Source organism: Trichoplusia ni, chromosome 8, assembly GCF_003590095.1.
Source record: "Trichoplusia ni isolate ovarian cell line Hi5 chromosome 8, tn1, whole genome shotgun sequence".
NCBI classification, from domain to species: domain Eukaryota; kingdom Metazoa; phylum Arthropoda; class Insecta; order Lepidoptera; family Noctuidae; genus Trichoplusia; species Trichoplusia ni.
The window spans coordinates 4,418,539-4,432,630 of record NC_039485.1 but is presented as its reverse complement, the minus strand read 5'-3'; the positions used below and the strand labels follow the sequence as shown (position 1 = coordinate 4,432,630).

Here is a 14,092-nt window from a genome sequence, read left to right as displayed (position 1 = left end):
AATGTAGAATAAACTATTCTGTTCAAAAGCGCAATAATTTTTCCAAAAAAGTTCCTCACAAATTTTTTGTTGTCTGTGACAATTTCGTATGTATAAAACCTCATTTGTTCAAAATGAGAACAACGAATACCTTAATAAAACAATTAATACGAATTTTCGAGTTTCAAACCCGTTAAAAATTAACCAAATTCAATATTCACGAACAGAAAATAGTTACGTTCCGAAATCTATTTCAGGATTAACACTGTGTGTTGTTGAATGACATTACGTAGGTACATTAAAGGTGTTACTGAACTATAAATAAGTGTACGTCTGAACCGTGGTGAAATGGCCTGCCCGCAATCGGAAGGTCCCAATTATACCCACTCGTTGGCTAACACTCCGCCCGCTACTATGAAACTTGTCAGGTTGATTAATTAGAGAGATAGTGTAGGTACTAGTCATGGAAATTAAAGGAAAGAATACAGTTATCATGTATCAGTTCTTAATGTTTCTATGGGAAGACGACTTTACTCAAAATTGGGATAATTCAGTGATGTTCTTCTTTGTTTGAGAAAGAAAGCGTGATGATGGAAAAATATCCAATGGTTTTTTATAACTGCTTTGTAACATGATTTTATTTGCAAACTCATATTGACGGCTCAATCATATTGGCAGCAAACGCGAAATATTCGTAGAATTCCGAGTTCGAAAAACGAAACTCAAAGTATCGTGTTGACTTTTCCCAATGTTTTAAAATTCGAGATACATCTGTTATTTCATCGAAGTTTAAACAAACCTCCGCAGAGTTTCACGACAAAGAAAACAATTCGAATATAGAAACAGAATGTTCTTTATCTAATTCTCGTTTTCTTTTCACGCGAACAAATTCGTGTCGAAAAGTTTAAATGGATCTTATAGTAGGGGGTATTGTTATGCCTGAATGAACTTTCGCACCCTCGGTATACACCGACCGAAATAACCATGCACATGAAAAACTAGAACTTGGATTTTATGCTTTAGATCTTCGGCTTAGGAAGCAATTTTGAATGGCGTGTCTATTACAAGATACTTTTAAAAGTTAACCGTCGGCTGACCGTAATAGTTTCACATTATAAAGGTAGACATTTTCGATTTATGGCAGGTGTGGATCCACGGAGCTTTTATACAATTGCCACTTTGTTTTCTACATGGATACGCACTTATTTTCGTTAAAATTTCATACGACTCGATACAAACTGAAATAAAAACTTAGTAAAAGGTATTTTGCGTAACTAAAACTAGCTATTTTTCAATCTGTGATGATAAAATAAATGATGATTCATTAGCATGCCTTAATACAAATAAGGGCCCACTTAACGCACCACAAACCTTAAATTATTTGAGTGCCAGCTGAACATTTTATATGCTAATTGAAATCACTTTAAGACGGAAGAAAAGCCATAAAAAAGGTTGTAAAGCCCGTTTCGAAATTCTTCAAGAGATAAATATATTCGTTACTATGAATATATCAAGCAGCCCGCGTACTACGCCACCTTCAAGTAGGACTGTTGTCGTTGCGAAAGAGAGACAGCGCTCTACATTATTCTACGTAGTGTAGCGTGCTGTCTCCCTTCCTCAAGAGCATCTATCTTACTTTAAGATATTATGGTAGGCTCGCAGGTTGGTGTTTGCTTTGAAAAAGCGAATAAGGAAGCAATTCTTAGATATCGTCTTATGTAAATTAGTTGGGCAGTTTGTTTTGTTTGACTTGTTGCTCTTGATACGAATTTTGCTAGAAAAGTTTTAGGAACACGTGTAAAGTGTTATTTTCTTTGAGTTGTGTCTATATTTGTGAAAGGTTTTTTCCGTTTCGAAGTGTTTTTTTGTTGAGAAGATGTACATATTACGAGTTTCCTATCGGTCTGTACTTTGGTATCTAAACTTATTCTTGTATAGAACTTAAACTTATATTCAACTTTAATTTATAATAATATATCTTAAAATACTTGCCAATAAATGTCGTACTTCTGGATACAGCAGTGAGTAATTCTAATATTTAGATAAATATAGTCATTGACATGTGACAGTTGAATAACTGCGGGCTTAAACAATATACTACATAGCTAATTTATTCAATTGCATAAGTAAATGTCAAACGTAGGTAAAAACTCCTTTTACAATGCTTAACACGAACCGCACATATTTTAATAATCAAAATCTTTTCTTAATGAACAAGACCTAGTTAATTAGTTTCAAGACATAAAATAATAAAAGCTTTATATAATAACATAGTTTCGTTTAATGTAGAGCGGCACACGCGATCACCGCCCAACACTTTGCCCGAAGTGCGTGTTTATTATACGAAAATGGGTGCGGACCAAGTGAATTTCCACCTATACTGTTATAATGAAACTCCTCACGCAACGATTTATCGACATTAGTAGAACTAGTCATAAGAAAACATGCTTTGTGAGAGCATTGTGCGATTTCATCTATTTTGGACTCTATTTCAAAGAACTAAGAATGAAATGGATGTTCATGTCATAGATTTTTAATCTTACTCGAGTTTCGATATTTTTTATTGAATATTGTACTTTTTATTTTGTTGAGCAACTGGCTTTCATTTGTAGAACACTGTTTTCAAACTTTCATTACCAAGACAAATATTTATTTTGCTGCTTCCCAAGTAATTCAATTTATTTCTCTCGCATTTTCTAAGCAGTCAGTTCTTAACAACAAACAGCGTACTCAAATGGTCACGTTTAAACGAAATAATAAATTAGAATATTTAAGCCTTAATTTGCAGGTAAAGTGAAAAATAAACGAAATTAGCTTTACCGTTAACTTGGTGGAAAGTCGACCTGCTAAAAGTGGGGGCAAAAGGACGGGGTACGTTAGGGTTGGTACACAAGGCTCATACTCGTGACGTCATGTCGTCGGAGGTTTTGGAATAGTACCCGACACGCCAGCCTCGCTTTGCATAGGTTTAAACCAGCGGAATACGAGAAAAGCATGTAAATTACATCCGCCGTGTCATACGAAAATATTTTTGCTTTTTGACGCTATTATCGACGTTACTTCAACATTTGCATGCCCATTTTACTCTGTGGCGTGTGTCTGGCGCTCTGTATTTACATGGAAATGTGTGATGTAGGAGTAGGGTGGATTGGCTTCATTCAAGCATTGATATGCTTTAACACAGATGACGCCGACGTACCCAGGTCCCATTCCTTTTCTAAAGAAAATAGTTTCTAGGCATGTAACCTGGGAATCAGCTGATTAAGTGTACAACACACCTTAGTTGTAAAGGAAAATCTACTAGCGACACACTAATTGGGTGCTAAAGTAAATATTTAAAAAGGTGAGCGGAAAACGTGAGGTTTTAACTTTTCAATTATGTCAATTAAGTGTGCCGGGCGCAGCTGTGAACAGAATTATTAGATGTAACATTTTTTTTGTGAAAACAATTCATTCAATAAGTAACGTTGGGTCCTGAACTTCTAATTAAGTGACTCCGCTTAAATGAAATCATAATTCATGAAAAATTGCGCGAATAATTGTTATTGCTTTGATTTATTGTGTTTTTATTGGGCACGTGACTGTAAACGGTAGTTGCTGAGCGCCTTTGTTGTTTTATTTGATTTTCGTTTGGATCGAAAATTATTTTTATTTAACAGCCATATTTATTACGTTTACTCGTGCTTTTTTAAATTTCTTGCTTAAATTCATTTTCTTTTTCAATTTATTATAATACTCTCCTTTAATTTTCAAAGCCAACCTAAGCTATGAAGGAAAACAATGTAGGTATAAAAAGTTTTTATGCTATTTCATCATTCAAGAACTCTGCAACAACAGTCTGTCATCATGTTGTCAAAACACAATTCGGGGCGTTGTGAAATGCAATTAAGACAAAAACGCGAAAAACCTTTTCAATATAAGTGGCTGATTTTTCAGTATTGCCAGTCATTATTATTCAGTACTATGGAGTACCACGCGACGTTACAAGCAAAAACCGTGTCGTTTACACTCAACAACCCATTAAAGTTTTCACTCACTGTCGACGTCGTGTCGTTCACGTGAACCGATTGATTACAATTTACATACAAAACGTTTTACCATTATTACTTTTATTTCTTCTTTATAACTGTTTTTCTCTCCCTCTCTCTCTCTTTTTTATTGTACCTCTTTTATTGCTTTACCAATGAACCGTAAAAGAAAGCTTTTCAAATTGTCTACATTTTTATTTCTATTCATTGTGTTCTGTATTTAAAAACCGTGTAAGTATTTCATGGAGTCGGGTTTATGGAAATTGTGCACGTTTTCAAGGGTTAAAAGGTTTGACATTTGCACATTTTCTTTTCACACTAGCGCTACGCGAACAAGAGATTTTTGTTAACCATGTTTGTCCGGATTTTTGACGAAGTTTTAGTATTTTAGGGAAAATCAAAATGAGTACCATTATAAAATCAAGTAACTTAAAGAGTTTTTAAAATTAAACTTGGAAATTTTGGTAGTTTCCTGTTTTTAAGAACTACTCTTTTTTCCAGAAGAAACGCGCTTGCTTTCATTTTACATATACATACATATAAGATTACAAGCAAAACCTATTTTATAGAACACTGCATCTCTGCAACCCCCTTCTCATTTGTCATACATCTTTAAAACTACCCTTCATCTTGCATTACACAGACAATGAACTCAGTTCTTCATCAATATCCTCGCATTTATCCGTGTTGCCATAAAGAAAAATCCGATAGATTGCAATTTGTTCCTTATTTGCTTGGATATCGATACCTGATAGAATTGCTGTGTGCACGTCGAGCTGTCAGCATCGTTCACGCAAGCAATTTGTCAGATTTACACTCACACTACCACGACGTATTGCTGATACAATTTTTCTTGGAAACTGGTTATAGAGAACCGTCTCCAAAGGATAGTATTAAGGAGATTTGACGTATTATCTAAGACATGAGGTGTCGTAGCCTGACGTATAGTTTGAGGCTTATTGAAGAGTTCGTTTGGGGCGAACAAAGGTTGTGGTGGTAAAAGAATAAACATAAAAATATTTGTATCTTCAACTTTGAATTTGTAAGTTTCAAGGTACACCTGATCTTAAAAAGAAGATTTATGAAGACGTTATAAACATTTAATCTATTTATCAGAGAGCTTTTGGGAAATGGAAAATAATTGTATGATTAATAAAAACTTAAATTCGTATTGAAAACTGAATAAAAGATGTTCGTTAATGGTAGGCTTTATATAAAATAAAAAACAGTTAAATTGTCTATAACAAGGAACAAGAAAGAAAGGATTGATGTAATCATCATCAAGGCATTGAACCCTGCTCGTAAAACTTGACAAAGAAGTTCCTTTTACGACGAACCTATGGGAAATGAACTAGCAACCGCTACATAAATGGGAACAACATTAAAAAGTTTATAGTTTTCCCAAAATACATCGGAATTGCGTTCCTTGGATTTTTTTTATTCATAAATAGCAATCAGAGGTCATATTACCTAAATACATATTTTATCTCGAACAAAATGAGCTACAGCTTTGAGATTGTTTGCTTGAAAGAGTTCTCAGCCAGATTTGCTACATTGAATAGCTGAAAGTAGGTATCATCTGTTCATAGAAATCAAAGACATAATTTTCAAGCACCAACATTTATCTAAAATCACTAAACGTTCGTGATCTTAGTCTTCGTTCGATCTACCGTCTTCAAAGAAAAATACAAAAATGTATTTGCTTAAAATTATCTTATTTTGTAAATTCTTTTGTATTTAACACAAAAAAACAAGCAACTAAGTATACAACCATCACTCGCTTAAGTATTTACAAATATTTATCTTTCAAAATTATTTCAAAAGTATTTACAAAATATTATCAAATTGTGTCTGGATACAAGTTGATACTACGAAATAGTTCGTGTTTTTCAAACATTCGCTATTTCATGTTTGTGGAGCTGTGTCGGTATCCAGTTCACGTAAACCCGTCTAAATAAACAATGAACAACTCAGATATCTATTTCAAATAGATTTTTCATAGATACATTTCTAAGCCAATAAGGGATAGAAGTTTTGCTGTGTTTAGGTAAAACGGCGGAGGTTTTATAAGGTTTGAATCAAGAGCTTTTGTTATTATTTTATTTAGTTGGTGTACAACCTTGTGTGAGCTTCTAACGACCTTCAAATATGTATATATAGGAGAGGGGATATGCAATTTAAAATGCCTTCCGAAACACAGAGAACTCGCTATGACATAGATGGTCACCCATCCCCGGGCCTACCGTATCATGTGTAGCTTAGAGCTCTTCATATTGCAACAAGGAAAAAATGCAATTCATGCAAAAAAAAGAAAGACTTTCTTTGGCAGGAATAGCAATAATTATGAGAATAACTGAAATCCTGGTTTGATTACTCTTTTGTTTCTAAAAACAATCGAACAGTCTGGAAAGAAGCAATAATAAATGTCAATTTCCCAAATACGTTTCTGATTAAACGTTTTCATTGTGAAAACTCAACATTGTTCGTTATATATGAAGTGATTTACCAAATTTCCTCAATCGTTAAGGCTTTCATGTCGATCGCAATTTGTGGTTTGTTGGAGTCGGCACGCGATACCTAACTAAGTTTTATTATTTTTTAAGCATCTTTTTGTTGTTCAATCAGAGGGCCTAGCATCAGCACTTTAAGTAATATTTTTGCATACATTGTGTAGAGGTGAGAGCACACTACATGATGTAGAGTGGCGTCTCTTTTCCACAACTGCTTTTAAAGGTGGGTTTCGTTTTGAACGAAAAAATTGTTATTTAATAGATCAAGTGCCCGTTCTTTCACATAATAATATAGCTTTGTAACAAAGAAATTGATTCGAAAATGACAAGTATTCTTTAAAAAAAACGACTCATGAATTAAGGAATTTAATCCTTCTGGTGCGGGGGTTTTCATGAACATTTACATCACACGTAGAAAGATATCTAAACTCAGGGCAAGCATTAATGGACCACACAAAAGTTTGTCATAACTGGGGATCAGACAAGCGACACGTTGCGCTCAAGAACTGTGGCGTGGTGACCTCTGCTTACCGTCTTATTTAAATCCAGTCTAAAATAGACGACGAAATCTATTTATAATACGCTCTCAGCTGTACAATATTTGTATTGGAGAACGAAATTAAACCTTCACATGTAATATTGGATTTGAATTTCAAGCACTAACTTCTTAATTGGATTCTATGCAGTTAGGGAATATTGTTCGAAATGAAAAACATTTGAGCATTTTTCTAATAAGCTTTAGAAAATTATCACTAAATGAAGCAAATTACATAGCAAATTAGGATTATTAATGTTAATTACTAAGAACATTTATGTTAGGACAGTTCTTGTTGTAAAAGCGAGACAGTCGCCGGCAGTACATTTGCCGACTCGCATCTACAACGGCAATAGTTCCTCTTTTAGTTAATATTACAGGTTAAGAAAAAGTTTTCAAGGGCAAGTCTATCACTCTTTGAGAAGGGTCCAAGTGTATCAAATATTAAAATTGTAGCATTTACTCCAAAGGACTTGGCCTTATTACATATTATATTAGAAACTTTTTATTTTGTGTCCATCAAGTGCTGTTTAAGGCTATCAGAGAATTAAGTGGGTGGGACAGCTTATAGTTTTTTGGGATGTCTTTTGCGGAACAATTGATATGAATTTGAAGCTTTTGCATTTTAGTTTCCAAAATATATTTTTAATAATAAATTTATAGAAATATTGAAAAGCAACTTGCGAATTTTAAAATGAAGCTTGGTGAGCAAATATGCGCAATCAGCGAGTTGTAGTCTAGCAGCACAGATATAAAAATATACTAGAAATAAATGCGACTACGATAAGAAATAGTAAAGTACTACCACTTGACTTGTAAAATAAATACGACACGAAACAAGATTTATGCCTGTACCACGATATCTTGAAGAAAACCTTGTGTCGCTGTGGAAGTGGGAGAGCGAAATACATTTTACATAGCAGCGTGGTAGCATCTCTTTTCCACAATTATAACAGCTGAGCTGTAAGAACTCTTAATAAGAGTACGGGATTGAAAAATAAAAGAAAATGAATGTTACATGGTTCTTGGCAAGGAAACAATAAATACTTAAAATATATGTTCGTAATGAAAAGTCAGGAAGATAGTTTATAGGTTAACTGCACATTATTACTGGGTCAATTTCTTTATCTTTGCTACTTTCGTTGGAATCGAGAATTTCTAATTTTATTCTTACTCATTTATCAGACGTCTGTTACTAGGGTATAGGATGTTCATTTTTTGAGTCCAGTTGATTTGTGTTCAGTTTTTAAAATGTAAATTTTGACAACTATTTACATTTTTCTTTGCTTACTATGTCAATGATTGAATGCATGCACAGAAACCAGGATTAATATTTGACCTGGAGCTGTTTAAAACACAATGTATATACTTCTAGCTGAGACGTATTCAAGCCATTTTCTATATTTTACAAGTTAAAGATGAAATAGACCAGGAGCCCCACGCATATGTCGTTATTACATAGAAACAACCGATGCTCCGTAACATACGGCAAACAATTCCAAGTGATTGCGCGTATCTGTTTGCCAGATCGCAAATAATGTCGATCGTTTGTCATTTTTCCATTAAAATAAACGCTCTACGGTTATAAACTCTGAACATTTATTATAGGTAATTTGTGAACGTTTTATGGTATTGATAAATTCAGTAAGCTCCGGTGTAAACCTCAGCGGTAAATTCAATTCCTGATGAAAACTCATTTGTTTTGTCGTATTTTATGTGGTGGATGTATTTGTCGGCGATGAATTGATATTGCGGAATACCATCTTCGTTTTTGGTTATTGAAAATTTATAGTTGGTAATTATGTTTATATTTTTTGTATAGAACAAAGGAAAAGAGTCGACGCAAACATTTCAAAAGGAAAATAATATCTCCAGATGCCTCTTTGATCTTTTTAGAAAGCTTTAGAATAATTATTTACCTTGGCAACCACAATAAGTGACAAAATATCGGACAGGTACCTCGACATATACCTTAATCATATCAAAATCTCCAAACTACCCAACAGGCAAATTTCTTAGATTATACAAGATGAATAGTTATAATTTGTTTACGAATTGTGTCTACAGTCGCACCAAATTTCATTCAAAACAATTTAACTACACAATGATCAAGTTTAACTTTCATAATCTTTGGAACTTTAGGGTGTCATAATGATACTTTTCTAACGAATCTGAGAGTAGTGACGCCCGCTGGTTTTACTGGCTTATAATATTTTGTAGCTTTGCGTAAGCTTAAGCTGGAAACGTAAAAAACAAATATGCTTTACAAGCATCGTGCTAATAAGTACAAATTTATTTACGTCCTTACACATTTACCACCGTTCCACCGTTACTACATTATTTATTACATAATCTGTGAAAATTGTAACGAAGAGTCCAGTGATTTGATTAATACAACTTTGCTTACGTGCACAAGTAAGCATCGATCAGAGGGTCTACCTCCACATCGTATAGTAAAAATGTTATGGTTGTGAAGGTAGACAGCGACATACACGGCGTAGAGCAGCATCATTTTTTCACAATAATAGCAACAGTATAATTCTTAGACATTGCCATAGGCCCCCAAGATACGGAGATTGTTAATGTAATAGAGACATAGTAGCGTATACGGTGGTTGTAATTTTCAGGGTAGTTGTCAAATCATCAAATCGTCTTCATTGTCACTGTTACCAATTTGCTTGCGACTCTAGCCAGTGCAGTGAGTGCAGTGTAACCTAGTCGAAACATGATTGATGTGCATTAATATCCCAATTAAATAATTCAGGAACAATTTAGGTAAACTTCTTAAAGATTGAATTGATTCTCAAAGATAAAATTGACAAACAAATAAGAAATGATCAAAAACTATACCTAGGTATTTCTTTTTTGTTCAATAAAGGAATAGGCAATTTTAACGCATGACTTTTCTAAGAAGTTCTGACCAAAATGGTGTATAAAATTAATCTCATCTCTTTATGTATTTAGTTTTACATTTTCGGAATAACAGCAGTCTTTCATTTCAAATTAAACTATAATATTCTTTTAGTTTTATAATACAGCTCTTTCTAAATAAAAGCTAAATGCCTTTCACTACTTGTAATGGCTGGAGTTTGTAAAACTTTTCTCTTCGATCCGTTTGGAGTTAATTAGTGCTTTGTTTGTTCCCAGAATTGGACTGTTTGAGGCGATGTCGGGTCGCCATGGGACGGGCTTGTAGTGCGATGGAGGTGAGTACAAATTATTTTTTAAACCCCGAACTCATAAATAGGTGTTGTTAGGTGTGACGCGTCTTTCTGTCTGACTCTGGCATCATAACTCCCGAATGGATTGAGTGATTTCTATTTTGTTTTAAAGGCGAATTATGTGTGAATGGTTTTAAATAAGTTAAATGAAACGTGAAGGGTCGAAAGTATTTAATATCGGGAATATTAAAAATTTTGAGAACTGGCCTCTTGAGGTATGTGAATGGCGGGACCGGAGATATAGACAAATGACAATCTTTGAAGAACGTATGTTTTGTTAATCGCGCCATTACCCTTCCCACCAGGCACTTTTCTTAGGAGGTCAAAAGTACTTCCACGCACACTATTAATGGATTTAGACAACTAGGTATATGTATATAGTAGACGCAAAGTCCCGAGCTACCTCTTGAGGTATGTGTATACTTTTTTTCTTTTTAAGAACAGGGCTCTTAGTCTTTGTAATCTGTGTGTCGCCAGGGATTCAACAAAAATTTAAGTCTTATGCACGTAGGTAAGAAACGAAGAAATCATTCTAAACCTAAGAATATAATATAGTTTATGAATATTAATATCAAATCAAGAAGTTACACTACCTACTGCTTAAATAATTATGCTATGCAAACTTAATTGAGATTAATGGAATTAAATCATCTTAATTGAATGTAGTGACTAACACTTAAATATTCATGCAGGGTTTGCTTGTAGGTATTTTAGTTTATTAAATAGATATATTTTCAAACTATTATTTGCGATTATAGCACTTATAAATTTGCTGCAAAAATATGTTTTACGAATTATAAATCAAATATACATATTTGCCTCAACTTTAACACAACGTCACTTAGTGTCAAACTTATCAGAGGTTGAATTATGAGTACTACACCACTGATAAACACCTCTATATCCATATAAATACATATTACCGATAAATAACGCCCAGACGCAGAACAAATGATCTTGTTCCTTCTCCTCATCAAGTCCAAGACCTCCACTATGGACTACTAGAACAACAGGCCAGTTAAAACTCAAATAGATCGATATTTCAATACCAAGTAAGCATCAGTATAGTGAGTTCATATCAAATATTAGAGCCTTCGCTTCCTAATCGGTTGCGGCTGAAACTTTGTCACACGACTGCGTCCATGATATTCATTAAACATTTACTCTCTAATTAGCTGTAAGGACTTCGATCGCTACAGCTAACTTCAACAAAGTTGTAATATCTATCATCCTATATTTTCGGTTAGTTTATGTAATGCTGTATGGTACTTGTCTCTTTTGAATGTACTTTTATGTTATTGAACTTTCATGATTTTATCGTGAATGTTATGTGAAATGAAAATGAGTATTGTTTTTAATAGACGTGATCATTATTTTCAGTTTTGAAATTGTAGATAATGTTGTTTTACATAATTATTGTTATTCATTTGCAAGTGCAATTTTATGAATAAGTATTATAAGGTACTAGCTGTTGCCCGCGACTTCATCCCCGTGGGTAGAGAATATAAGTTATGATTTATACCCGCTCTGTTTTTTTTTCACATTTTCCATTGTATCTTCGTTCCTATTAGTCGCAGCGTGATGGTTTATAGCCTAAAGCCTTCCTCGATGAATAGTCTATTCAACACAAAAATATTTTTTCAATTTGGACCAGTAGTTCCTGAGATTAGCGCGTTCAAACAAACAAACTCTTCAGCTTTATATATTAGTATAGATAAGGATTGTGGTAATTAATACGGCACTAAAATAGATGCAAGTTATAAAATAATTAACAACTTCGTAAAATTTATTTTCACAACGAAAAAAAATGAAACGACGCTGACACACAATTTCAAATAGTAAAGCATAGCTTAGATTACAACTAATTTCAGTCCGTTTAGCTATTACAACAAAAAACAAATGAATGCTGAAAAATCGTAAAACAAATTGCACTGCAGTGTTAGCCAAGTTCGTTAGAAATCTCACCACCATTAACCGCATCGCATGCACGCGGAATTGCGTTTCATTTGGAATTTTCACACCAATCACACTTTGATACTTGTGTGAAACAGTATAATATGATCTCTGCTCATTTACCCGAATGTAATCTGTTGATATTCAATTAATTAGCTCATTTACAATGTTCCCAAACATAAATATTGTGTAATTGTGGAGTGTGTTGTTTTATTTGCTAATGTTCAAGTATGAAAACGTATTTCCTTTTTATCGACTCAAATAAGCTTCCATTTTTAGGAGGCGCAGTACAAGCATAGGTGGATCACACAAACGCTCTTACGCGGGAATAAACACACGTTGAGCACGGTGGGTGAACGTGGTGGCATGGTGACCTATACCAATCGGCTGTTCACGGAATTTGTGTTATCATTAGAAACCCGAGGCTTCCCTACTGTCACTTCCCTAAAGTAACAGTAACCGCTTGGCGTATAGAAGGGAGATGTCACACGGTACGATGTAGAGCGTTTTCACTCTTTCACAATGGCAATACTGAGTATGTTGCGTTGGCAGTCTCTCCGACGTATCTAATCGATATACTAAAAACATATCTTTTATAACTCCCGCAGTTAGTAATCTTTTTAGAAACATTTAAGTCACATCTAGGTATAATTGTTAAACAATAATAATTGCTTTTTGTTTCTTTTGGCAAACTAAAGTTACAACAACACTCATAAATTCTACACAATAACCACTAAAACAAATCAATACACCATCATAGCTCGCTAGTAATAGTCCGGTCTCCAGTTTATCCCTCCCTCTCCAATCATTTTCTCTTCTTTCACTAAATCACTATAATTTCCCGACGAATACGGCTGACATAAAAGTAGCCGTTACGAGCCCATTAAATGCATAATGTTGTCCGCTATACGATTTTCATAGATAGGACAATAACATTCTACTTTTATGGAGTAAACACCGATTGCAACAAAGGGAATGGGTCTGAATTTACAATGGTCGAATATATGTTTAGATTCTTTGTTTACCAAGCAATATAATGTCTATTGTATAAATATGGTAATCAAAATTTCGTACCTATTTAATTGTTGGTGGAATCGTTCATTCAATTTTCAAGGCGAATTTCTCTTGATCTGTCTTCTATTTTAATTAAAGCTGTAGATGTTGATAAGTAAATTTGAACACGGCCTATCGCTGTTGACAGATTGGGCACAAAATACAGTAGGTTTATAGGTTTAGACGAGTTAGGTCGCAAAACAAGGTCGTTTGCAGTCTGACACGTCTAGGTTCATCGATCTTCCAATGCTCAGTTTCATGTCTAGAAAAACAAGATGCTTAAAGGTAGTCTTCTACTGCTTTAAGGCAAATTAGTTTTTTAACTGTCCGTTTTACTTCTCTTTGAGATGAAACTGTTATTTTTTTAATATAATGTTCTGTTCACGTCTGGCCAAAAAGGAGATAAATATTTTCGGGGTTTATGTATTTTAAAAATATTGAAGAATTACGGCTGGATCAGATATAAGGATACGTTGGATCAGACTTGAAGAAGGTAAGCTTAATTTACAACAGTTTTAGGAGCAAAGAAACAAAATGAATGCGAAACTTCAACCCTAAACGGCTTCCCCAAAGAAATATGTTGTAACATAATGTATCATTATTAAAATGTCTCCGCGCATTGAAATGAAAAAATAACACATAACGAAACGCATTCCTAGTGCATGTTTGTTGGAATAACGCCAGTTACTTATGCCCAGTTTAAATGCAGTCATGATGGGTACCCCGGTTTTGGACTTGGCTCTGAGTTCCCATGCAAAGCGTTGAATATCAAACGGAATCAAAATTAAATGGCTCGTCGAACGAAGTGAGGAC

General features: G+C 34.1%; 1 long non-coding RNA gene across 1 annotated transcript in view; it reads left to right on the top strand.

The window, feature by feature from the left end:
* The window catches only part of LOC113496486, a 109,398-nt gene that overhangs the window by 42,017 nt on the left and 53,289 nt on the right, over positions 1 to 14,092 (top strand). The window contains exon 2 of the long non-coding RNA XR_003400823.1: positions 10,200 to 10,258. This is a non-coding gene — a long non-coding RNA (uncharacterized LOC113496486). The remainder of the gene's footprint in view (positions 1 to 10,199; positions 10,259 to 14,092) is intronic.